The 25,524-nt window shown below is 31.7% G+C and overlaps 1 protein-coding gene across 1 annotated transcript in view; it reads right to left on the bottom strand.

Annotated features, from left to right (window-relative positions):
- The window catches only part of LOC143255475 (transient receptor potential-gamma protein-like), a 113,156-nt gene extending 89,221 nt beyond the window's left edge, over positions 1–23,935 (bottom strand). The window contains exon 1 of the mRNA XM_076511203.1: positions 23,720–23,935. The gene's annotated coding sequence lies outside the window, so the exon portion shown is untranslated. The remainder of the gene's footprint in view (positions 1–23,719) is intronic.
- Between the last annotated feature and the right edge of the window lie 1,589 nt (positions 23,936–25,524).

Here is a 25,524-nt window from a genome sequence, read left to right as displayed (position 1 = left end):
TTTGAGTGAGTGCAAGTCTATATTGTTGGATTTATTGCATGTTCTTGTTATGGTTTTTTTCTAATCGTTAACATTAACCACGCTTGTCGGTCTGGTTAATAGATATTAAATAGTGGGATATATTTCCATTCTTCACTACTGAGAACCATTAACTGAAATAAGAGCCAAGGGAGCATCGTTCTATCTATTTTTGTACTATATTGTACTCCAATATTTAAAAATATTTCAATAGATTTTTGTGTTTTAGAGAGAAAGAAAAATAGATCAGGTGGTTGAGGGTTAAATATAAACTATTATTTCCAGTTGTTGCACAACTGCCACATTTTCAGTCCAGTTAAAACACAAACGTGCACACTGCCAAATGTTTAAAGAGCATGACTTTTTGTCATAACCAGCCATTCTTGTACCAGTGCTAAAATCTTACTTTTGCATTGCTGTTGCAAACCGTAGCATTTTTGTCTCCCACAGTTAGTTATGTATAACGTATTTAAGTAGAAATTTCTGCCCAGAAAATGGAATTCAGTCATTAAAACATTTGAAATAAAACATAGTTTTATCTTTCCAGTGTTTATAAAGGTATAAATAGCATGTATTTGAACGCTACTATGATTTTAATGATAAAAATCTTTCAAACGATATTAAAGCAAGTTTTAAATCATATTAATCAGAATGGGCGATTAAGTGACCTACTGGTTATCAGGCCTGTTTTTAGAAAGAAATGTCTTATACGTTCGAACTACGTTATGCTGCTGTAGGTGAGAAAATTATTTTTTACAGAGAACATGTCTTTATGTAAAATTTTAACAACTTCAAGAACAAGGACATGCAGCAGTTTTTTCCTAACATAAAGTTGATTACTGATCTAGTGAATGTTAATGTCGCTATAAACGACAGAATAAGAACCACAACAGTCGAGAAGCAAAAAATAAATAAAAATAACAACTTTCTTTGACGGTTGAAAGAGATTCATCTTACTGATGTCAATATAATTACTAAATTTTCTTCACAGTTAAAGTAAATCAATTCAGATGCAAAGTTTATTCTAAAACGTTTGCATTTAAATCGAAATGTAAATCAGTCTGTGACTAGAATTATAAGATTCTCAACTACCAAAGAACAGCTGAATTTGGTTAATGGTATTCATAAGAATTCCAAAACTACATTTTGGTACTGAATACCATCAAATTAATATAAGTTAGTCATTTAAAGATGAGAACAGCAACACGTCAACAACGTATTTAAAAGTGTATAGTAAAGTATAGAGAAATAATCTAATGAATAAGTGATGTAAATATTTCAAATATGCTATAATTATCACATCATTCAAATACTATTATTATATAACCTATCTCTTCTTGTGAAGTGTATAAAGTATATAAGTTGGATGAAGTAATATCAATATATAATTCACTGTATGAATTATGTCAAAGTAATATATTAGAAACTTTTAGCTACGTATACTCTGCGCGCAAATTAGTCAAACACAGAAAATTATTTAGAAGGCAATAAGACAGATAACAGTAAAACAAATCACATAATTCTTAACTTTTCCAAAGTGTTTTTTCTTATAATAGTGTAAAATAGCATTTGAACAATATTATAGACAATTGTTTAATATATACCGCTGCCGAAGAGGTCTTTTGCACTATACAATTTATTAGGTCAGCTGATTTACATAAGGACATCTAAGGTCCTGATTGAAATATTATTTACCGTATTTTTTTCTTTTTATATAAAACAGTAAATCTTTAGGTGTAAGTTATCATTAGTTTTATTGTCTTAATATTAGAACGCACGTTATTGCTAAAACGTCATGCTCTGCCAAGATAGGCGTTGTATGGTGTAAAATCATTATACCTTTACTAGATCGCTTTTTATTGTGAAAGAAAGACTGAGAACATTAAAGAATTGCGAACCTCGTTACTTCATAAACAAAAATTGTGTGAGCAAAAGTTCCCGAGTTATGAAAATAAGCATCATAGATCTGCTAACTAAAAATAAATTTCAAAACGTTTTTCTTAAACAGTTAATAAGAACTTCTGATTAAAAGATTAACTGTGTCAATCGTATCCAAAAAGTAACTTATATATTAAAAAAGCTGCTTCAATGTAGCAAACTAACTAGAATTTCTTAATGTCACAAATCAGTTAGTGTGTGGATCGATTAGTACATACACAACGTTGAGTAATTTACTTTATTAATCAACGTCTCTCAAACCATACTCAGAAATTAATGTGATTTAAGAAGATGAGGTATGTTATATAACTTATTTATTATCAGTTTTATTAGCAATATTAGTTGTATTACTAATAAGTGTGCCTAAAGTCATTAAATTTTCATTTTTATTTATGGTTTATTATTACAATTTTACTATATATATATGTAAGTTTCCTAAGTTTTCTAAGCACGCCTAAACTGGTGAGATGTTATTGGGATTATGGCCGAAGATATCGTTAACCTGAAGGTATCCAACATATAAAACAATGCATTATTAACATGCCTAACTTAATTCAGTCTATAAAATGGTGACTTAAATTGTTTTCTTTTTTCTTTACTCTCCGATTTACAAAATACCACAACCTAAGATCTGAATCGAAATAGCCACTGATTTCCTGTTTGTACATATGCTGGTACGGCCACGTCAAATATTTTTATTTCCTATGAACTCGTGCTCAATATTGTGGAGATTTCACGTCCAAAGGCACCATTATTTTAGTTTAGGGTGAAAGTGTGAACATAAATAGGGTGAATTAGAAAGTCTCTGTTTACCTACGTAAAGAATACAAAACGTAAAGTCAACGTTTTGCTTTTATATAGCTGCAGTCACGTTCAATAAACAAAATTTATTCCATGTTCTTTAGCCTGTGCGTTGTCATCACAATATAGGTGCAATAAATAAAGTGAGAGCGAGAGAATTAAATGAGCAGTGAAAATTCTGTAATTTGAGCATATTTTTGTTTATATAACACAGCTAGAGAGCACTGTGGTTCAAACATTAAACTAAAACACTTGTACAAATTACTTTAACTATTATTCAACTGAAGGTAGCATTGGCGTGTTAGCACACGCTCTATAAATATACACGAACATTGAACATTGCTAAAAGCCAACTGTCGTTTTTTTTTATATGGGGTTTTTATATGGGGAGAAGGGTTTATGGTGGCACATGTCCACAACTTTTGCCTTTGTAGAGAAGTGTTCGGGAGTAATGAGAAATAAAGACTTACGTATATTTTTTTAGGAAAAATCTCTGCTTTAGTTCTGAATTCTATCACTATTGTTAATGCAGCAAGTAAGACTTCTCCAATCGTATGTTCTATTATAATGTTTAATTTACTTTAAACTGACTCATTAAATACTATTTCCTTGAATGTGATTCATAGTGTACTTACAGAGTAACAGACCGAGCCAATAAAGTCGTAAACTATTTTAACCTTGGAAGTTTCAGGTGTCTTTAAAAATATTTTTAGGTGGTTTACTAGCTTTTAAATCGTTTCTTCTCTGTCATGGCATACGAACGTTGGTGACTACACTGATTTAACTTGCAATGCAACGTTTAACACATCAGTATTTAAAGTAACTTTCCGTTGAAGATTGTACTGCTCAAACTTTAAACTTTTGCTCAACCAAATGGCTGTCGTTACTCATTAATTATAAAAAAAATATTCATGTATCCACACCTACAGTAACGGTTAGTAATTTTGGAACAAAAGATAAATGGACGATAGGAAAAGTAAATCACATTAATCAACATCTATACGTGTAAATCTAAGGACTTGTATCACAAATAACTTCTATATTGTCTATTCTCCCTTTTCTATGTAATATTAATATAAATATTTTATAGTAGAATTACAATTTAGTTCAGCAAGGATACATGCTGAATGAACCATGCATTAAAGTAGAATAAAGAAATTTTTCAAAATGCTAAGCGTTATATATTCTTATAGCATCTAACGGGTCTATAACTATTACTTTGGCAACAAAGTATATATTTATATTGTAACGAATTTACTGTTATGCATTTATTTTAATACCTACGTTCGTTTCAGTTTGATGCATGTGACGTATATTGTTGGATGTGCAGTGCTAAGTCTTATCTATTCTCTAAATTTGTAGAGGATTTTCGTGTGTAAGAAATAACAATATATGTTTTACAAAAACACTAGCGTGTCTTCGAATATGGTTGACTATTCGAGAAATTCGTCCTAAAACGACGAGCCGAGAGTCAGAGTTTGTATGTTTTCTTATGGCAAAGCCACACTGAGCTAACTGCTCACTGAGGAAAATCGAACCCCTGATTTTAGCGTTCTAAATCCGAAGACTTACCATTGTCCAAGCGTGGGACCTGAGAGACAGAACAGTGTATATTTTGGTCGCTACAGTCAGTATGCTAAAAGCCTCTGAAGCTATAATTGTGACAAGAGCTTATTAATCGGGAAACTCCAGATATGTGACCAGCAACGTTTATAGACTTCGAACATCAGGAACCGTTCAACTTCAGAAAATTAACTTCGGGCATTAGTAGTTCTATGAGGATATTAACTATCTTTGTCGGTAAAAAGCCGGCTTATAAGCTGTCTAAGGCCAGCCAAGAAGAGAGAGCTAGCTAGCTTAAATAAGGAGTAATAATATAAACTCAGAATTAATTTGTCATCGTGGACCATTGATAAAATATTCAGTTACCGACCAGATAGTTGTAAGTTGCTACAACTCTTGTACAAAAACTAATATTTGTAACAACCGTTGTTATAAATTGTATTGTTGTTTGTATGTCAAAATATATTTGTGTTAAAAATAAAATTGTGTGTGTCAATCTTGTTGGTAAATGTTGAAAATATATTACATATCGACATTTAATTAGCTTCTAAATTAAAATTAAAATTTTCGGTTATTTGAAATCGTAATACGAAATGTACGTTGCATTATAAATCGAAGATTCGTCCGACGTAAATTATAATACGTAACATTATAAATTCAGCTATCAGTGATGTCGAGAAAACCCACTTGTAGAGAAATATATATGTAAAAACGGCTCGTTTGGGTCAGCTTCCGGTTAGTTACCTCTTTCTTTTTCTTGTGAACCTGACGATGACCGAAGAAGGTCGAAACGTTCACTCCTCTACGTAAAAAATTTTCTCAACCCAAACGAGACGTTTTTACATATATAAATTCAGCTATGTTTATTTAAACACTTCAATAGAGCCTATACAAGAACAGTCATCTACTTACTTCGAGAGGGTTCTCTAAACAAGAACTTCTTATGTGTATGACTTTCAATTGAATGTTTATACTATGAGACGCGCTGCAGTGTTTTCTTAATTGCTGAATCATAAGAGTATTTTAAGCACGTTTTCATCACAAGAATCATTTCATGTAGAAATGTTAGAAAAATGACTCATTTAATCAACTTCGGTTTCATATAGTAGTGACCATTCAGTGTCGAAACTAGTTCCTTAACTAGTTCCTTAACTATTTCCTGACAAAATGATGGATTTTAGAATATTTCTATGTTTATTATTATGTAAGGATATTTCTGTTCCAGAAACATTTGAGCACATTTCCTAGAGGCATATCTTTATTGTAAACAGTCAGAAGTTTAAAGCGAGAAGCTGCTTAGCCACGCTGAGCCTGTTCATTTATTAATAAACATAAAAAAACAACTGACTTACTACGGTTTTATATGTGTGTGTGTATTATGTACTAATGGCGAGAGTACTTTGTCAAATGAACTTTTTCCTCGGGCTGTACTTACCCGTAACTATATTAATTTCTAGAAAGTGTGTACTGCTTACAAAGTATTACATACTACTTACACACAGTCTTTGCTAAAATATTTGTATATTTTATACAAATAAGATCATTATTATTAAAATGGAATATAAATACACTTAGTGCTGTCACACTGAGAAATGTATGTTATATTAAACCTCTACATGTGTAATTTGTATAATGAGGCAGATTCTATGAACAACATGTGTGATATATTGGAACAGCAAATAGTTCTGATGAAACATTGTAGAATGGACGGCAACTGCCTTTTGTAGAGACATAAGTGTAGAGGAAGACTTTCAGACACCTGTAAAAAGGTGTTTAATTCAGCTTTCCACCTGTCACAGCAAAACATTACCAAAACATACATGATGATAAAATTGTTATAAATAATGTCTATAACCTAATATCAATTTATATCAAACATTCAGTACTTAACTGGTCCTCTTCACATTATAATAACCTCACAACATGCCATGCTGTCGATATAGTTATTGATGTCACTAGAAGGCACTATAACTCAGCTACAAAAGCTGGTTTGGGATCATGGTTATAAGTTTTTTGGGTCATTTTTGTCCAATGATTCTCAATGGGATTACAGTTTGGAGATTTTGCTGGTCATAGCAATCTTGTAACATTATCCTGTTCGAGATAATCCTGTACAACGTGTACACTATAAGCATTATCATTTTCATCCTGGAACACAATATTAATGCGAAACTTTGCCCTAGCACAAGGCAGAAATATTATGTCATTGTGGTGCCTATAGGAGGTGCCGTTGACGTTTCCCTAGAGACTATAAAGAGTAGCTTTCCATCACTATGAATAGTTGCCCAAACATGTATTACACCACCTGTAGGAAAGACAGTCTTCATTTCATATGTTCTCCAGACAAACTATAAACACAAATCCTACCACGAGCTTTAACATTAATCAAGGCAAGATGTTCCTCAGTTTTGTAGAACTTGTCATACATGTCAATCACGTGATTATTGATTGTGTTAAGCCAAAAAGATAATATCAGTGTTTAAGCACTTTTACGTGCTATATAATTTTATGATCACAAGGTTATTTGTACTGTCATGATTTTTGAAATTGTATAATTCTTTAACAAGGTATTACTATCAATATATATATATACACCTTAGTTTTTAAAAAAATAATTATATAAGGAGAAAAGTGTAATGGATTTAATAATATTTTAATACCTATAAGTTTATATAATATCAGTTTAACATATATTCAGAAGTGTATGTAACTAATATTGTTAAATGTGTATTGCGCAAGTCCCGCTTGTTTTCTAAATTTGTAGAAGATTCTCGAATCTGAGAATCAACAATATATGTGTTACGAAACAATTTACATATCTTCAAATGTTGATGGGCCAATTAAACTTTCTAGAACTTCGCCTAAAGATTATAAATCGGCGCACCAAGAGACAGTTCAATATCATTGGTGAGCTACAGTCAATATACTAGAAATGTCGGAAGCTATACTGTGATTAACGCTTATTAATCGGAAAACTACAGAATTTGACCAGGAACATTTATACATTTCGCAAATTATAAACAATTCAGCTTCAGAAAATTAACTCCGAACGTTAGTATTTCTGCAAGGAAATCAGATATATTCCTCGTTAAAATGTGAGCTAACTCTCCTGTCAAGAGAAGTGTAACAATACCAACTAAAAATTAATTTGCTCGTCTTGGACCTGGACCGTCGATAAAGTATTCAGTTTCAGACCAGCAAGAAATAATTTGTAAAAAATTATTTGTAATAACCGTTATTATAAATTGTATTGTTTTGTTTTCCTTTATTTGTGTTAAACAAGAAAATTGTGTATCAATCTTATTCGCAAATATCGTAAATATAATGCATATTAACACTCAATTAACTTCAAAATTAAAAATTCCGGTGGTTTGAAAAAACAATACGTAACGTAAGTAACATAATAAATCGGAGACTCTTTCAAAATACATTATAATACGTAACAGGCATCATCTGGCAACGTGCATTAGGGATTATTTAGAGAAACTGCAAAATTTTACTCATATTGTATTACCAGTTTGATGATAGCGCGAGAAATCGTGTTTTATATTTAAAGAAAACAACTATATAATATTTAATAAACAGTAAAAATGCAGTTTCATACTTATATAATTAATATATATTTATCAAAGCTTTCATCGACTTCCACCTAAAACGTATTATACGTCGTCTTCAAGAGTCAATTACAAAACATATGTTTCCAATACTTATAATGTTTGCAATTCATGTGATACTACATTTCCATGGCATCTACATCAGTTACTGACCAGCTTTAACAATATGACACGCCATATAACTATGCAATGATTTGCTGGTCCTTCATCTCAGTCGGACCCGGCATGACTAGGGGGTTAAGGCGCTCGACTCATAATCCGAGGGTCGCGGGTTTAGAATCCCCATCACACCAAACATGCTCGCCCTTTCAGCCGTGGGGGCGTTATAATATGACGATCGATCCCGTTATTCATTAGTAAAAGAGTAGCCCAAGAGTTAGCGGTGAGTGGTGATGACCAACTGCCTTACCTTTAGTCTTACACTGCTAAACTAGGGACGGCTAGCGCAGATAGCCTTCGTGTAGCTTTGCTCAGAATTCAAAACAAACAATCAGTAAATATAAGATTTCAAAATTACAAATTTCAGATTACGAATCGAACGCTTTAACACACCTGGCCATGCTGAGCTGTTTTCACTTTGCTAATTATTAAAACTTTAGATTCTAATCAAAAAACGTAGAAAATCTATTAGATACTTGATTTTTATTCATCCTTATGTCATGAAGCTATTTTCACCAACGTTATAAAAGTGACGTACGCTGAGAAAGATGAATGGACAAAAAAATTAAATGTGTTCTGCCCTTTTATTTAACGTGAAGCATGTGAGCACTTCTCAATGTTCCGTAAGATCGTGCTGTCAGCGACAGTATGACATCATAGTTTTCAGTGAATCCAGTTATTTCTGGAACGTTGGTTCTGGTAGAATTATATAAGTAAAAAGAAGAAATACGCATGCTATATGACCGAGTTCAACGATAAATATTTTCTGTAGCTTTTACCACAGTTAGATTTTAACTACATTGTACATCTTTTATAATTTAATCTCAAATAATACATATTTCACCTCATATCAAGCACCAAACAATTTATAGCCAGAACACAAAACCTCAAAGAAAATAACCGTCAATATTCTTCATAAAAGCAGAAAAACTTTTATAGCAGAGGGTTTAGGGTAACTATAGTTTCCGTTACCACGCTCAAAGCCAATCTGGACCAAAGCAAAGCATTGCGATCAAACAGAGCATATTTTCTTGTGCCGGTAGGAAAACAACAACCAAGGACTTGAAATAGATAAAGGTTCATCACGAGCTTGAAATTCACAAGCCTCCAGTCACACAACAAAACCATCCACTGTTTTCATTCGAAAAATTACCAAAAAAATTGGAATTTCATCAATCCTATCGCATACCTATCAATTTCCCTATTACAGTTTCAATAAATTTCTGAACCTTTGGTTTGCTTACAATAAACTTAGAAGTCGATGTTTATCTACAGTGGAAGAAGTGTTGAAATGTCAAAATGTGTGATCTAAAATTAATCTAAATTTCTTCGCATAAGTTTACTACATTGAAAATTATTCTATCTGGTAACAATGCGTAATTATAGTCATCAGACTAAGTGAATGACAATGAAGGCCAGCAACAAACCAGGAACATTGTTTCTTCAAAGTGCTATTAGCCTTCATTATACCATAACATTATGTTATTCTATAGGCTTGAAAATATTTTATCAATCATACGACCAGAATACAGTCTAATACCTTATTATTTTGTAAAAGATATATTATTTTCGCTTGTTATAGTTCTTGTTCAAAAGAGTATTCTTGAATTCGGTTTCATGAAACTAAAAAAAAACATTATTTTTATCTTATAATCATTTTGTTGAATCTAAATCTTTAAATTACATTGTTTTGATATTAAGAGTTATCTTGCACTGTATCAATATCAATGCATTTCTAAATTGTGTTTTTGCAAGTAAAAAGTTTATTACTTGTATTATTTTCTCAAGTTTTCTGCTATAATTAAATATGAGCTACTGATCTCTAGCTATTTTATGACTAGCGAATATTCATTTTGTACAATGTTATAGATTAGTAAAACGCTTACATTTCAAACCCATATGGTTTATTCTGAGACCTGAGTAATATTCAATTGTTTAACATAAATATGGTGGCATTTCACTACTTACACAGTTTGAGACTAATAAAAAATGGCAAATGATGAAACCTTTACATTCTAAGCTAAATTCGTAGTCGAAGATATGCTACTAGAAATGTTCTAACGTCTCACATTACTCACCTACTATAGCTATCTCCTCTCAACTATAATGTTTTTCATATCTCACTAATTGTGTTTCCTAAAATTTGCTCCTTCTGCTCAGCTAAACTAATTAGATCTAGTAAAATCACATTTTAAGTACTCAAAATACGCTCCTTTCTCTCCTACAGGATTATTCTCAAAATTAATAAGTCACATTTGCAAGATATTTTGCCGTTTATATATTCCTTAAGGTCTACCAATACAAGCAGTTTATAAGATGTATTTTATGAATGAACTTGATGACGATAAACGAAGGACAAACTTACGAACTGAAATTGAGTTAGCTAGTTGCCTACTACCAGTAAGATAATTTTTAACTACAATACTAAAAAAATTAAAGGATAATGAGGTTTGTTTAAATTTGTATATTCTTAGCTTATCAATGTTATACACCAATGGTTAATTATGAAATGAACATTTATGAGAAGAGACCAAATTCTACAGAGTTAAACGTCAATTTTACTTGATTAGGAAAAATGTTTACTGTTGACATAATATAAGGTTTATGGCATTTTTGCTTCTACTGACTTTTACAAAAAAGTGTACAACCTCTTCTTTGTGACGAAAAACCCACTTGAAATGAAAATGTATCTATGTATCTCAGAACGGCTGATATGGGTATTCACAATTTTACTGATAAGCAGAGAACAGGTTAACAAAGAGAGTTTGCATTTGACTGTTGCCGGACACATGTCTTAGAGACGAGAGTATAAACGGGTACGGGATTGTAGAGCGCGTTGCAGTTGGTTGTTTGGTTATTAATTAGTATAGGTATAAAGGCGTTCCTTTATATTGGTTTAATTTTGGTTTTAGTTGCTGTATAAGTAGGGCTTCTTTGATGTTGCGTTTGTTTATATTTGTTTCCCTACTTAGTATCTGGGAGTTTTCTACGGTTATGTTGTGTTTATTTGATTTTCAATGTTCAAAAAACGTGTGACGGTGTTTTTTTTGTGTGTTCTTTGAATCTAGTTTCCATTTTTCTGCTTGTTGCTCCAATATAGAAGTCGTGGCAATTGTTGCATTGTATTTTATAAATTATGTTGGTGTTGTGTTTGTCAGTATAGTCTTCACATAGTATGGACTTTAGTTTTTACTTGGTTTTGAATAAATTTGGTGTTTACTGGAATGTTGTGTTTTATTATAAGTTTTATTCCAAATGTTGGTTATTTTTTCGCTGATGTCGGAAACCTATGGTATGGAGCAATATAAAGTTTTGAAGTTTGTTGTATCTAAATCCCAAGATAAGTGTTAAAACCCATACCAACGTTCTGTGATACAGTGTACAAACTGTGAGAAACAAAGTAACTAAAACTAAATTTTGCAGAGACATTACACTGATTCAGATAGGTCTCACTGAGACTGAGGTGGCACAGGTCGTGTGGATGATCTGTAGATTATGAAACCAACACCAGGCTACTGAGAGTATATGGGGCTTGTTAGGAAGAGCAGAGAGTATCAAACAACCTGTTCTTATCAGAGTTCTGAACCTCAAAGATGACCTCATCCAGGAGTAAATTGTGCTATCCTAACAAGTCATCCAAAAAATCAACAAAAGTGTGGGGAACAGGTGAAGAAAAGTCATAAAAACAAAGAAAAACTTACCATCTACTGAAGACCCATTTTGTTAAGTTTATTTATCTTAATAAGCTAAGTCTGCTTTGATATGTGTGCAGCCTAATATTAGCATATTTTGTTTTGCTTTGTTATTTGCAAATTAATTTGCGACTTGCTTGATATTGTTTACCTGTGATATACGTAATAAACAATTCTCGTCAATAATGAAAAAAACCCTGTGCACTTATATTAACCAATTAACACAAACATTTAGCAGTTAATGCTTTGCACAATGTAATTCAGTTGTGTACATAAGCAATCTAAAACCATAATCAGTGATGACGAGAAAACCCACTTGTAAAGAAAAATATATATGTAAAAACGGCTGGTTTGGGTTGAGAAAATTTTTTATGTAAAGAAGGTCAAAACGTTGTTCTAAAGTAAATTATAACCTAATAAAATACAGGGTGTGTTATACCAAAACAAATTTTACAGCAACTGAGATGAACAATTTTCAGTGCTAAATTTTTCATACATTTTCTGTTCAAACATTTATTTAGTCATTCAAGTTATGACAGAAGAATTAAATGATAAGTAATTTTATAAAATACATATAATACAGGAAGAAAACCATTTGCATATACGTCGACAGTTATAAAGCAAAAGTTTTTATTGTTGTTTTTTCTACTTTTTGAAAAGCTCACATATTAAACAAAAACTGATCTAAAATGGCTATGTTAAATTTCTCCATACCACTTCCATTCTCTTTCTGTAGCGTCTAAAAAAACATCAACTAAGTTAGCCATGTCTAAATCTCCCTAACTCTTTTAGCCCATCCGTCTTACTGTTTTTTCTTCTTATAATTAAATTGATACTTTAGGTAATAGGAATTATTTATAATCTATAAATGTATTCCTATGAACAATATCAAACTGATATTTTACATTCTAGCTTTAAAAAAAAAAACAGCTATCGCTTACTAAAATTTCTAATGGCTGTAACCATTTAAGAAATCCTGTTAACTAAGCCTAACCAAACAAAAATCTTAGGAATGATGTGTTGTTGTTTTATTCCAGTCTTAACAAGACTTATGTTCTTTTCTTTCACCTTTTATATTTTATATACTGTTTGCAGTGCTTTGGCTTATTGAAAACCTTACAAGAATAAAAATTGAACAAACAATACGTAATACTGCCTAATGAACATGAACTTCATTCTCAAAAATCGGTGAACTCAGGAGATAGTCTGATGTGGTTTTGCTATAAGTAAGCACAAACAAACATTATCAAAAATGTAATGTTTTTACATACGCAAACGAAATTACTCTAAATGACTCAAAGGAAAAGAGGCAAAAGCAACAGCAAAATGTTCATACTTAATGGATACAAAATAAATGTAAATCTGAAAGTTTTCTTATTCCATTAAGAGTTCTTGTTAGAAGAATGAAATTAGAATTACAAAGCTGTTGATAATCGTTAACTGCATAATAACGATAATATGTATGCGTACTTATAATTATTTAGCACCAATACATTATTGCTTGTACCAATGTTCATGTTGAAGTCTTTGCGTTCTTCCTTATTTTTTACAGTTTTTGATCAGACGTAATTTTCCCTTGTTAGAAATATGTTAACTTATTTCTAAAGCGTCAGTGTTGTTTTGTTTTAGAAATGTTTTTCATTAAACTTTATCTATCACTTAAACAAAACATAAGCTGAAATTTATGCAGTTAAAATTTCGTAAGTATATCACTGGTAACTGTTTATATATAAAAACAGCACACAGTTATGTTTTTCTTTTCGGTGATCACGGCTTCATTATGAATAAACTTATTTCTGTTGGTTTTCGTACACTCGATCTTAAGACAGTATAAATACCATATAAATTTTCGGATACTGTAAGAACTCGTAAGCCTATAAATAAGACCTAACCTATGTGAAGACACCTCAGCAGAGTTTGTTTTTACTCATGACAACCATATGGGTTTACATGACAAAACAGAATATTTTCTAATAATTTAAATAATCAACATCGTTTATGACAATTAATTTCATCTGGAATAAACTACAAAATCAATTTTTTTAAATTGAATCAAAACGTTGTATTTAAGCATCATATATATGAATATGATAAGTAATTTTTATTGGTCCAATTTGATTTGACTGTTGAACAGACTCTTCAAAAACTAAAAAAAAAGAGCGTAACAACACAGGTAAGGTGTCATATAAGAAAAAAAATTGTTTTGTTGCATGATGATTTTTGTGTAAATATATGTTTCCAAGTGTTTTCTTATTGCCAATCTACCTCAGGAGCCTATCCTAATGAAAAGTCGAGAACTCTTAGCTCTCCAAGACCAACTGAGAAAGAGGTATGAAAATCTTAAGAAAGATTTGTTTGTTTTGAATTTCGCACAAAGCTACTCGAGGGCTATCTGTGTTAGCCGTCCCTAATTTAGCAGTATAAGACTTGAGGGAAGGCAGCTAGTCATCACCACCTACCGCCAACTCTTGGGCTACTCTTTTACCAATGAATAGTGGGATCGACCGTCACGTTATAACGCCCCCACGGCTGAAAGGGAGAGCATGTTTGGCGCGACGGGGATGCGAAACCGCGACTCTCAGATTACGAATCGCCCGCCTTAACGCGCTTGGCCATGCCGGGCCCTTAAGAAAGAGATGGAAGCTAAAAATACAAGAAACATTGGTCCCACTCCAAGAGTTTCCTCCCCTATTCAAGTTTAAGTTGCAGATTTATGTGATTTAATGAGTCACGTCATAGTAATAGTTATTGGATTTTAAATATACGTATATATGAGTAGATTATTGGTCATAGATATTCTGTAGGAAAATGAATTATTCAAAGTGTTATATATAACATACAAGCATTCCTTATTTAATTGAAAGCCTGCTTAAAACTTGCAGAATGTTGGCTATAGTCTTAGAACTTAGTTTTACAGTTCAAACATAATCAAGTGATAATGTCATATTTATTTTTATAAACATATTTTAATAAATGTGAACCTGCTTAAAATATGCAGGTTCTACAAACATGACTCTCATGTTCAAAGATAAACCTACAAAAGTGTTTAGCATATTAAATATTATGTGTAATACTAAACATACATGAAATGTATTTTAGCATCTTTGAAGCAGCCAAAATGAAAATATTCTTCCATGTTCATTGCCCTAAAAAGAGCCGGAGTACTATGTGATACTCTGGCCCCAAAGCGCTTCAACAAAAACAAATTCTTACTAGTAGCCGACATGAAAGCTAGGGATGGAGGAAGTGATCTTGTGTACCTGACCCTCCTGGGTATTTAAAAATTAAGCATACCCAAATACCTACAAAGAAGCGAAGTAAAACACAGGTAACTTTCTTGTACACGTGAAAGTTTCTTCTCTCATTTTTCTTTTTTCGCGTGTTAACGTGCACAGCAGAATTCGATAGTAGAAAACACAAATAAATTCGAAACTTACGATAACAATGTCTTCAAACCCTTCTCAAACGTAATGTTGCTGCACACATTTTTCCTTACTAGCTCAGCTGATACTTAAAGATTTAGAATATTTGAAAATATCGTTGTAACCGTAAAGTGTTTTAAATATGTGTTCTAAACAAGATAAACAGATTAATAAGAGAAATGAAAACCTACAGTAGAGCAAACAAATACTACAGAACTTGAATAACTTGCATGGAGATCGTTAGAAGATCCTTATTGTTATAAGTAAATATAAATCCCATCATCTTGGTGTCATAACGGTTGATGACAAATGAAAAATAAGAGGTATATAATTTTATTGGTGAAGCATTTAAACCGTGTGTTTCAACTGACCAGCCCATAGATTATACGTATGCAGTGAATTCTATCTCTTATAGTTTTTCCCCAGCTGGCACAGCGGTAAGTCTACGGATTTACAACACTAGAATCCGGGGTTCAATTCCCCTTGGTAGACTCAGCAACTAGCTCTATGTAGTTTTGCTATAAAGAAACACACATACACACACTTACAGTTTCGTTGAATCTAAACGAAATGTGAAGCATAAGGCGCCAGCAAGCTGTATTGTCTCAACTCACGGTCAATGGTGTAGCTAAATGTTTTGTCATCTGTGGCGTAGCAAATGCTAAAGTTGTCAGTTCTGGTTGACGTCAACGAGAGGAGTTTTCTAATGCGACTTACGTGAGCAATATATAATGTTCTAAAACAGAAATATTCAAGAAAAGGAATTCATATAAACGCTACGGTGTGATACAAGTTAAACTAAGATCAAATAAATACGTTATGTAACTAAAGCTAATGAAGTGCTACTTAAGTGTATTACAAAAATCGTAAAGAAAAACATTACTAAATACACTAATGATGTGAGAGTATTAAATGGTAAAAATAAATAGTTACAGAACTGAAATAATAACAAATATGAACTTCACCTTCCCGCTGAGTTAGCTCAGTAACATAAAGCAGAGAGAGACCTCAGTAAAACAATGCAGTGTTTTATTATTCTTTCATCCATATGGTAAACCATTTCTATATCAATTAACTATAATGGTATCTCTTCAATATTAACATTCTATGGTGCGACTGGCCTTATGGCAGAATTCTGTATTTTGTAGTTGGTGAATATAGTCCGAAACTCAATGATACAATAAATTATTTAAGCTATCGGTGCATTATAAGAGAGATAGTCACTCCCTCGGCGTGAATGATGGGTAGTAGGGTGCTGACTAGCTGCCTTCATTCTAGTCAATAATTCATAAGTAAGAATGGTTGCAAATAATATTACTAACTTTTCCATAAATACAACTAAAACTATAAAATTAAACTGTGTCATTTATCTATACATCAGTCCTTTCTTTTGTCTCTTTATATATATATATATACACTTTTGACCAGCTAGTATTTAGACTAATTTATAGTGTTCACATTTTCCCTATTAAATGCTAAAACGTTTTTTATTTTTATCTTTCAAAGCTCTACTCCTCAAATAAGCGGTTGAGTCTAACAATGCAAAATGCATATTTTTTCTTCATCTTCATTGGCCTTAAGATTTTAGTCAGCAGTGTATATATATATAACAACGAATTTTACTCATGTTAATCTATTAAAAACGTTAGACGAGTTCTTTTTTATTGAAATTATATTTTTGTTATTTTAGCATTAGGTGCTCGTAACACAACAAATATTTCCCTCTAAACTAGTTAGGGTAATATTTTTAAAGAGAATCTTATTGTGTTTTTATGTATGTTTTCTTATAGCAAAGCCACATCGGGCTATTTGCTGAGCCTACCAAGGAGAATCGAACCCCTGATTTTAGCGTTGTAAATCCGAAGTCATACCGCTCTACTAGCGTGGGGCTGTGATTTAATTAGTACAGTTTGTATATAACTTTCGAAACTAAAATAAAAGCTAGTTATAGCTTTATTGATTAATTTTCATCACATATGTATCCACAAATGAAAATTGTGTTTTACTTCATCCCGTATGAAACAGGAGACACTACTAATTTAAGAAGTATTAACGAACTGTATTCTCCTGTTTTTAGCTTCCTTTTTTCTTTCAGACAAGAAGATCATTGTGAGTAACAGATCTCAATAACAATTTTCAATTAAATCTGCAAATTGTTCATCTAGTTCTGAAAAGGTTGAGGTAATAATTCAATGTTAAAATTTCTTACCAGGTAAAACTGCCCCTATTTGTTTGAAACTTAATGCAAAACTAAATAATAAAAATTAACAATAAAGAAGTTTTTTCTTCTCCTAATTGAGATTGTATGTTTTTAGGACAAATATATATGTAAAAACGGCTAGTTTGGGTTGAGAAAAAGGTTTATGTAGAGGAACCTGACGATGACCGAAGAAGGTCATCGTCAGGTTCCTCTACATAAAAATTTTTCTCAACCCAAACCAGTCGTTTTTACATGTATATTTTTCTCTACAAGAGAGTTTTCTTGTCATCACTGATTATTTATAGGAGGACAGTAATTAACTAAATGAAGTCATTCCAACAATTCAAAATAACGTCACGTTTCACTGCGAGATAAATAACTGTATATAAAGACAAATCCAAAATAGATTAATATTTATACATTGTACAATATGTGAAATGTGATCAGGGCTTGAACAGGAAGATAAAAGCCAAAAACTTGTGCAACTTCGTCCTTTCGAGGCTCTTCAAGATAGCAATTATTCTAAACGAAAACATCAAACACTCTCCCTGTCACCATTCGCTCTGATTAAATTTTAAAGCCTTACTCCATTAGCAAGAGACAAAAGAAAATAATTGGAAAAACCTTCATTCTTCCTTTCTGTTGCGTTATGTAGCACATATTTACTAAACTGCTACTGTTATAATGGAAACCATGCAGCAGGAAGTTTGAAGCACCCTATTAGGTTGGATGCCAAATTTACCAAAGTATCAAAGTGAACGCAACCGAATAGTTGTTTCTTACTCGATATTTCTGTTCAACATCAAGCTTGGAACTTATGGAGCATCATCATGTGGTAGAAGGCATTAGTTACTAACTCCTTTACCAACCAGCAACAACTATGAAAATGTTGTTATAAACTGACTACTTCGTATTCATAGGAATGATTTGCTGATATCGTTTAAAAGAATTTCATTTAACGCTCTTCGACAATGTGAAAACGGTAACTGCCTTACTAGCAATAACTGATGTGGGACAAGATTACATAGATGGATTAAACTATTGGACATACATCTTCTTTCTCGTTACTTCGGGATTACTCTCCCTTTAATAGCCTTTCACAGGTTAATAGGTTTTATCTTTAAATTTTTCAGATTCTCGATAATTTAAAATAATGTGACAGATCAAAATCCAAACCGTTTAGAGATTAAGATAATTTCTTTCTGGGTTTTAGAATTCCTTAATTTTGTCCAACACTCATTGCATGGAAATTCGTGTTTTATTAATATTATCTTTATTTTTTATTATACATATAAATTGGCTCTGCGACTTTTCTTTTTTCATGCACGGTTTAGGCAGACTGATTCAGTGTCCATTTTTCACCTTAGTTAATATACGCCAGTGTTGTGTTTTCTTAAATAAAATTAAAGTGTTTATTCATAATACATACTGGACTCCGTTCTCATTTATTTAATGAAACTGTTAGTGAGGCCCAGTTTCTTTTGTTTGTTTTCACATGGCTTACTATAGTTTTCCCATAATCATCCTTTCAGAGAACTGATACTTGTAACTTTGATTAGAGAAGAAACAATACTTTTTGCAGAAGGCTCTCTACAACTTCGATCAGCTGTTTTTCTTGTAATTGTTAGTTAATTTGCTAATAAGATGACCATAGTTGTTGTCAGCAAATGAAGCCGTAACAACGATAAGAGTTTAACACTCACAGGAAGATAATAGATTTTACAAAACCTTGTCTGAAAATAAGGAGCAAAGTCTTTTTGAAATTATGTATATATATATATATATATTAGTAGAAGATAGTACTGAGTTTTATGACTGACCAGCATAATGTAAACTCTGCCAAAAAGATTAAAAATTTAGATGTGACACTGTTTATTTATGGCACATTGCCAATTTTCTCTTAATACAGAAGTTCTAGAGTTAGTGTTTAATATATTACCGCAGGGTGAGCTTAACGAGCACTAGAATATTTTAATGTAGAGTTAACCAAGAAGATCCAACAGATCAGCAACAAAGAAACCGAGATTCTAACAAAGCGAAAACACAAATATAATGAAAACCTTGGTATGTTAACGAAGAAATAATAGTGCATCATAGAAAGTTGGCAAGTTAACAAAGAAAAACATTTCAATAGGTCCCAAAGTATACTTTTTATGTGACCTGGAATTATATTTTAATATTTAGAAATGGTATATTAAATTCATACAATACGAGGCTCAGCTATCTTATGCCTTGGACTATTAATAGGTGGGCAGGTAGGCTGTGTTTGTTTGTTTTTTTTAATTTTGCGTAAAGCTACGCGAGAGCTATTTGCAATAACCGTCCCTAATTTACCAGTGTGAGGCTAGATGAAAGGTAGCTCATCATCACCACCAACCGCCAACTCTTGGATAACTCTTTTCCCAAAGAATAATGGGATTAACCGTCACATTTACCACATAACTGAAGAGACGAGCATATTTGGGGTGATGGGGATTCAAACCCGTAACCCTTAGATTGCAAATCGAGCGCTTTAACCGCTGGGCCATGCTGCCATGCTGTAAGCTGTCAGTAACTTAAATATTAACTTTTGTTTCAGATAATAGTTCGATATTAATTCTTTCCTGGCTAATATTTTTCTCATTTAAAACTTTTCTTTGATACCACTATATCTTGTCCGTTATCTTAAGCTTAGAAATATAAGTATGATAATTTATATGTTGTATCAAGTACTATAAATACATTAATGTAAAAATACAAATATTTAAAAACAGTTTCGAAAACAAGTGACTGAAACTATTTTAACTATTAAAATTCCAGTCTGACTTTCGATAGGATAGCGTTACGACTATAGACTACAACAAAAATTCCCGGTTTCAATTCCTCGCGATATACATAGCAGATAATGTAAAATCGCTCTAAAAAGAACAAATCTATCAATTATACAAGGTTCCGGTTATAATAGCGTTATCAGTGAATATAATAATATCAGTTAAATTATTATCGTATTGCACAATTCCATGGTAAGATACGGATTCATTGTCATGTTAAATATTTTTCTTATGAAATTTATTTATTAATATCATTGGTACATAAGACAATAAATAGTGTATTTAAGGTCAACTTACTTTTTATGCGCATTTATTCAAAGTACTAGTAATAAAACAACATCTAGATTGAATGCGACTTTTTAAACAGAAAAACCTCTCAACACACCATATTCTATTATAACTGTGGTACTTTCTAAAATGCTCCATGTCAGGACGCCATTTTCAGAATTGTAACACTTCTCAAAATGCACCTTGTCATTTGGTACGCCATTCGTTGTTAATGTGAAAGCTATTTTTTCTATCTTTTATTAACGTAAGAAACGATAATCAGACAATACCAAGAATTCTTTAACCGTAAGCTGATAATGACCGGGTTCATAAATTATCATACTAAAATTAAGCTTTTACATACTTTGTTACAGCTGTAAAACCAGGAAAACAAATTTTCTGCAAGTTTTCCGAGGCGTAGATCATGATGTTTCCAAAATAAATAAATGAAGAAAAGAAAAGCGAAAAATCGCAGTGATTTAATTAAACACATCAAGTTTTACTAACAGAATAAAACAAAACTTTAATAATAATAATAAAGTTTTTGAATTCGATAATACTAAACCATAAGTGGTGCTAAAAAACATGAATATCTTAGGCTTTAAAATTAAAAAAAAAGATAAATTACTTGTGTGCATCGTAAGTTTGCTAATTGTTTAACATTGTTTATTGTGTATTTGTTAGTTATCATTATACGCTAAAATTCAATAATGACACATTTGAAAAACTATAATACAACTAATATTTCAATCGGTTGATCTTCAATGAAGAAACTTCTCTAAGAAAGCTTGAAGGCCATAAATGTAACTTAACATATATGTGGCAGGTATGACACATTTATCATTGTTATTATTGATTTATTGTTGTAGCTCTACTGACGTCGCGTATTATTTGTTAGAGTATAGGGTTCCTGCCTTTATGGGCACGACGCTGCTTACAGGAATACAACTGTTTTTTACCACTACATGCTCTATTTCGTCCATGTCACCTAAAAGGCTGTCTTCCACAACAGAAATATTTAAGCTGTAATTTAAAAGATTGCACCAAGTTCAGTTTCGAGCATCAACAATTTCAGTTATTGGTGATGGTAAGGGTAGAATTATAGCTAACAATGCATGATTGTGAATTTTATAGATCCTACAGATAGAGTAGCCATCCTTGAAGAGAGAGAGAATGAGAGATAAATACTAGCCAACATCCACTGTATTTCATACACATGTAAAACTCGTGCGGTTACAAAATCCAGTCCATGCACCATTCCAGTACAGTTCCGTAGTCTCTCCAATCTACTGTTTATAGATTCTCCAAACAGCTTCAGAGTATGAATATAGTAGCTATGCATATATTTTACAAACATATACATAACATGTAGTATGTTAATCAAAAATAACACTGCGGTAATGATATCAGAAACTAGCTAATCTCCATGGAAACCAATCCAAAGGTTGTGATTGTTTCCCGAAAGAGCATCATACACCGACTACGTATTTAATTAAATTAAACTGTTTCAAGTAGGGCAGTATTATACAGATTTATGTCCATTATGGACATAAAATGTAAAAATACAAGATTATTAAAAATTGTTAACTTAAAGAAGACGAATGGAGATCTTCAAAAAAATATTTAAGTTGCTGTTGTTTTGAATTAAGCACAAAGCTACACAATGGGCTATCTGTGTGCTGCTTACTACGGGTATCGAAACCCGGTTTGTAGCGTTGAAAGTCCCCAGATCACTCTGAGCCACTGGGGTGCAATCCTTAAGTAAATAGCTTAAAGTGAAAACGTAAACACCAAAATGTAAATCAACAAGTTCAAGGTTTGAGTCATTGTGTTGGTATTATTTATTCAAGCTACAAATTCGTATTTTGACTCTATTTTTAAAAGTCTTGTTTAAGTGTTTTTAAGATCCCTATTCCCCTTTTCCAAATTAACATTTTTTAATAATCTTGTTATATTAGTCTCTTTATTAGAATTTAAGACAAGCAACACTAGCTAAAACATTAGTATGGCCCTTTTTTCTTCAAAATATTCTAAAACCATTAAAGCTAAACTTAAAAGGTACAAAAATTCATATCATCGGTACTGTTTGTGTATTCTAGTAAGTCAACAAAAATGCAAAGCCCAATAATGTACAAAATAAAGTTTCCAAGACACTAATTAAAAAAGAGCACTAAGAATACACGATGTTATCTCGTAATAATGCAAGGTACGTTACTATTGAATTCTATTCCAAGCTAGTAAACGAACGTGGACACAAAGTATTATTTCTTTACAGCTCAGAAAAGATTATCACAAACATATTTAAATTGAAACTCGTTATAATAAAAAGAACTATTAATAAGTGAAGCAGCAAATACAAGTAATAGAAAAATAGTATTAGGCAACAAACAAGAAAACATAAGGTTTAAACTGTAAGTCGCACTGAATATATATATATATAAAAGTCCTTCAAAAAATGTCTAAAGTGTTTATGACAGTTCGAAATTATTGAATATTTTAGTTCCCCTCATATTCAATGATCGAAGTTCTGTTATTTCTTTACACTTTCAAAATTGAAGGTGTTATAGTGCCCTCATCTTTTGGTTAAGAGCTGATTTTCTTAAGTTAAGAAGAAATCAACCTCAACTTCAATTGTTGAATTTGAAGTTACAAGTGCTTTTCCGTTAATTAGATATATAGTTTTTGTTATGTGAAAGACAATGATAGGTGCTATCTCTAAATCTCAAACATTTGAAGTAAATCAATTGATTTAAACATAAAATTGTCATTAGTGATTTTGATAAAGGTATTGTTATTCATAGATTATCTTGATGATGTCAAATGTATTGTCATTTATATATTATTTGGTTGATGTTAAACGTATTGTTATTCATAAATTATCTAGATGATGTTAAGTGTAACCTTTTTACAGTTCCGCTGCCATAAAACTGAAACTCTTTAACTATTTAATATTTCTGATGTTTACTTTCAAATTATATTAAATGATTGGGTTTCGCAGAATTTTATCCAGAGAGATGTTTTTTGAAACATCAAACTAGATTGTTGAAAACTTCGCGCAGAAAGTGAGTTTTATTAACACACAAAATAGCCTGTTAATGATAAGCAAAAAAATAGACAAATTGTTTGGTAGCGTTTTTTATAATGTCAAAAAAATCCAATAATATTCTATCTAAGACGTTAAGTAAATATTCAGTTAAAGTTATAAGTTATTTGTATAAGCTTGACTATCTTTTACCTTTGTCACCTGGAAACTAATTATTGTAGCATTTCTGTGACCGGACACTCAATCCCTCCTATTTCCATGTGTTTCAAAGGCTTAATTATTTCCATTGTACAAAGCCCAAATAGGGTAAGGTATTCTGGGATGACTTAGAACACAGAAGATCCAGTGGAGTTCACCAAGGCGTTCTGAAGATATTCCCCTAACGCACTACCCCGAATGCTGTAGCCACACATTTGAAACTCAAGAAGAGAAAAATGCGAACTTATTGGAGAAACCACAGCTGTGCTGAGCGATGGAAGAGTCCATTGACTCTAACAGAGGCGAAAAAGAGTATGTATACAGCGATGGCATATATATATATACACACACATGTATATGCATTTGATCTGTTCATTTTGTACTATTTCGAAGTTGGAACTATATATTCAAGTTTTTTAGTTTTAATTAAAATAAGAATCAAGTGATAATTTATTGGTTTTCAACATTATACTTTGGTAATTTAAATAACAAATGTTGCTTTTCTAGGGATGCAAATACTTAAAACCTGTTGGAAATATATTTTAGTTTCCCTGTATGCTGTATTTACGGATTTTATATTGTTTTTTATGTAGCTATCTATTTGAAAATGACTGTTTAATTTTTCCGAAAGTACTTTTTATGCGGAATTCCAGTAGATAATCGCAGCAATCTCATTATTTTTTTACATACGATTAATACAGCCAAATACTCAACAATCACTGGACCATGAGTTGATAATAAGTACAGTTTGTCCACTATAAATAAATCACACATTTAAAATACCACAGAAACGTTCCTTTTGTTGCGAATAATTTTATGTTGGTCTCGTTGTCGTTTTGGAGGGAAGGGGAATATTGCAGTTGTTTATCTCGTACTACAAAGCTCAAATGTGAGTAGAGAATTCATGGATCACTTGGAGCACAAAAAACAATATTATTTATGGGTCTTAAGTTTTCTGTCGAGACAATTAGTTCAAGGATGTTAAAATTATTTATTAACCAGTGTTATATTTTCACCAATGACCCTGTAAACATTTAAACATTTTTGACTTATGAAATGTCACGCAAAGATACACATTGACCATCGGCTCATAGTTATCCCTAAGTTTGAACTGATATACTAGATAATAGTAAGTTAGTCAACAACACCCAACGCCAACTCTTAGGTTATTCTTACATGGGATTTGACCATCATTCTGATAGCACACATAAATCCAAAAAGTGTGAAATGTATTATTTGAGGCAATGATCCTTGGATTTACAATCCAGGCAAGCTAATCATTGGGCCATGACTGACTTATGTAAAAATTACCATTTTAAGAATACAATGAAGTATGCTTTGTTCGAAGTATGCTTTTGACATCTTTAATTATAACAATTATAATAATTAAGAAACTATTTTTTTTGACGGTTAATACCAAGGACTTTTCAAAGTAGTCTAAAACAACTAATCTTAGCTTAAGAAGCTACTACCTTTCACAGTTTGTATGCTGAATATGGTCAAAATTGATTTCACATTTTCAAAATATTTGTATTATAGCTTATAGTAGTTTTTGTAATTAAATTAATTTTAAAGTGGTGATTGAAATCACCCTTGACTACAGAAATGTTTTTCTTCACATTTTTATTCAGAGAAGTATGAAAAAAACGTTTTTAGTCAAGCATGTTTTAACCAATTTTGTTAAGCCTAAATATCACATAGCTTTTTAAGCTTTTAAGGGTTCGATTCCCCTCGGTGGTCTCAGCAGATAGCCTAATGTGGCTTTGCTATAAGAAAACACACATTTTACAGATGCGAAA

Source organism: Tachypleus tridentatus, chromosome 1, assembly GCF_004210375.1.
Source record: "Tachypleus tridentatus isolate NWPU-2018 chromosome 1, ASM421037v1, whole genome shotgun sequence".
Classification (NCBI taxonomy): domain Eukaryota; kingdom Metazoa; phylum Arthropoda; class Merostomata; order Xiphosura; family Limulidae; genus Tachypleus; species Tachypleus tridentatus.
Note: the sequence above shows the minus strand (reverse complement) of the source record. Positions and strands in the feature narration are given on the sequence as shown.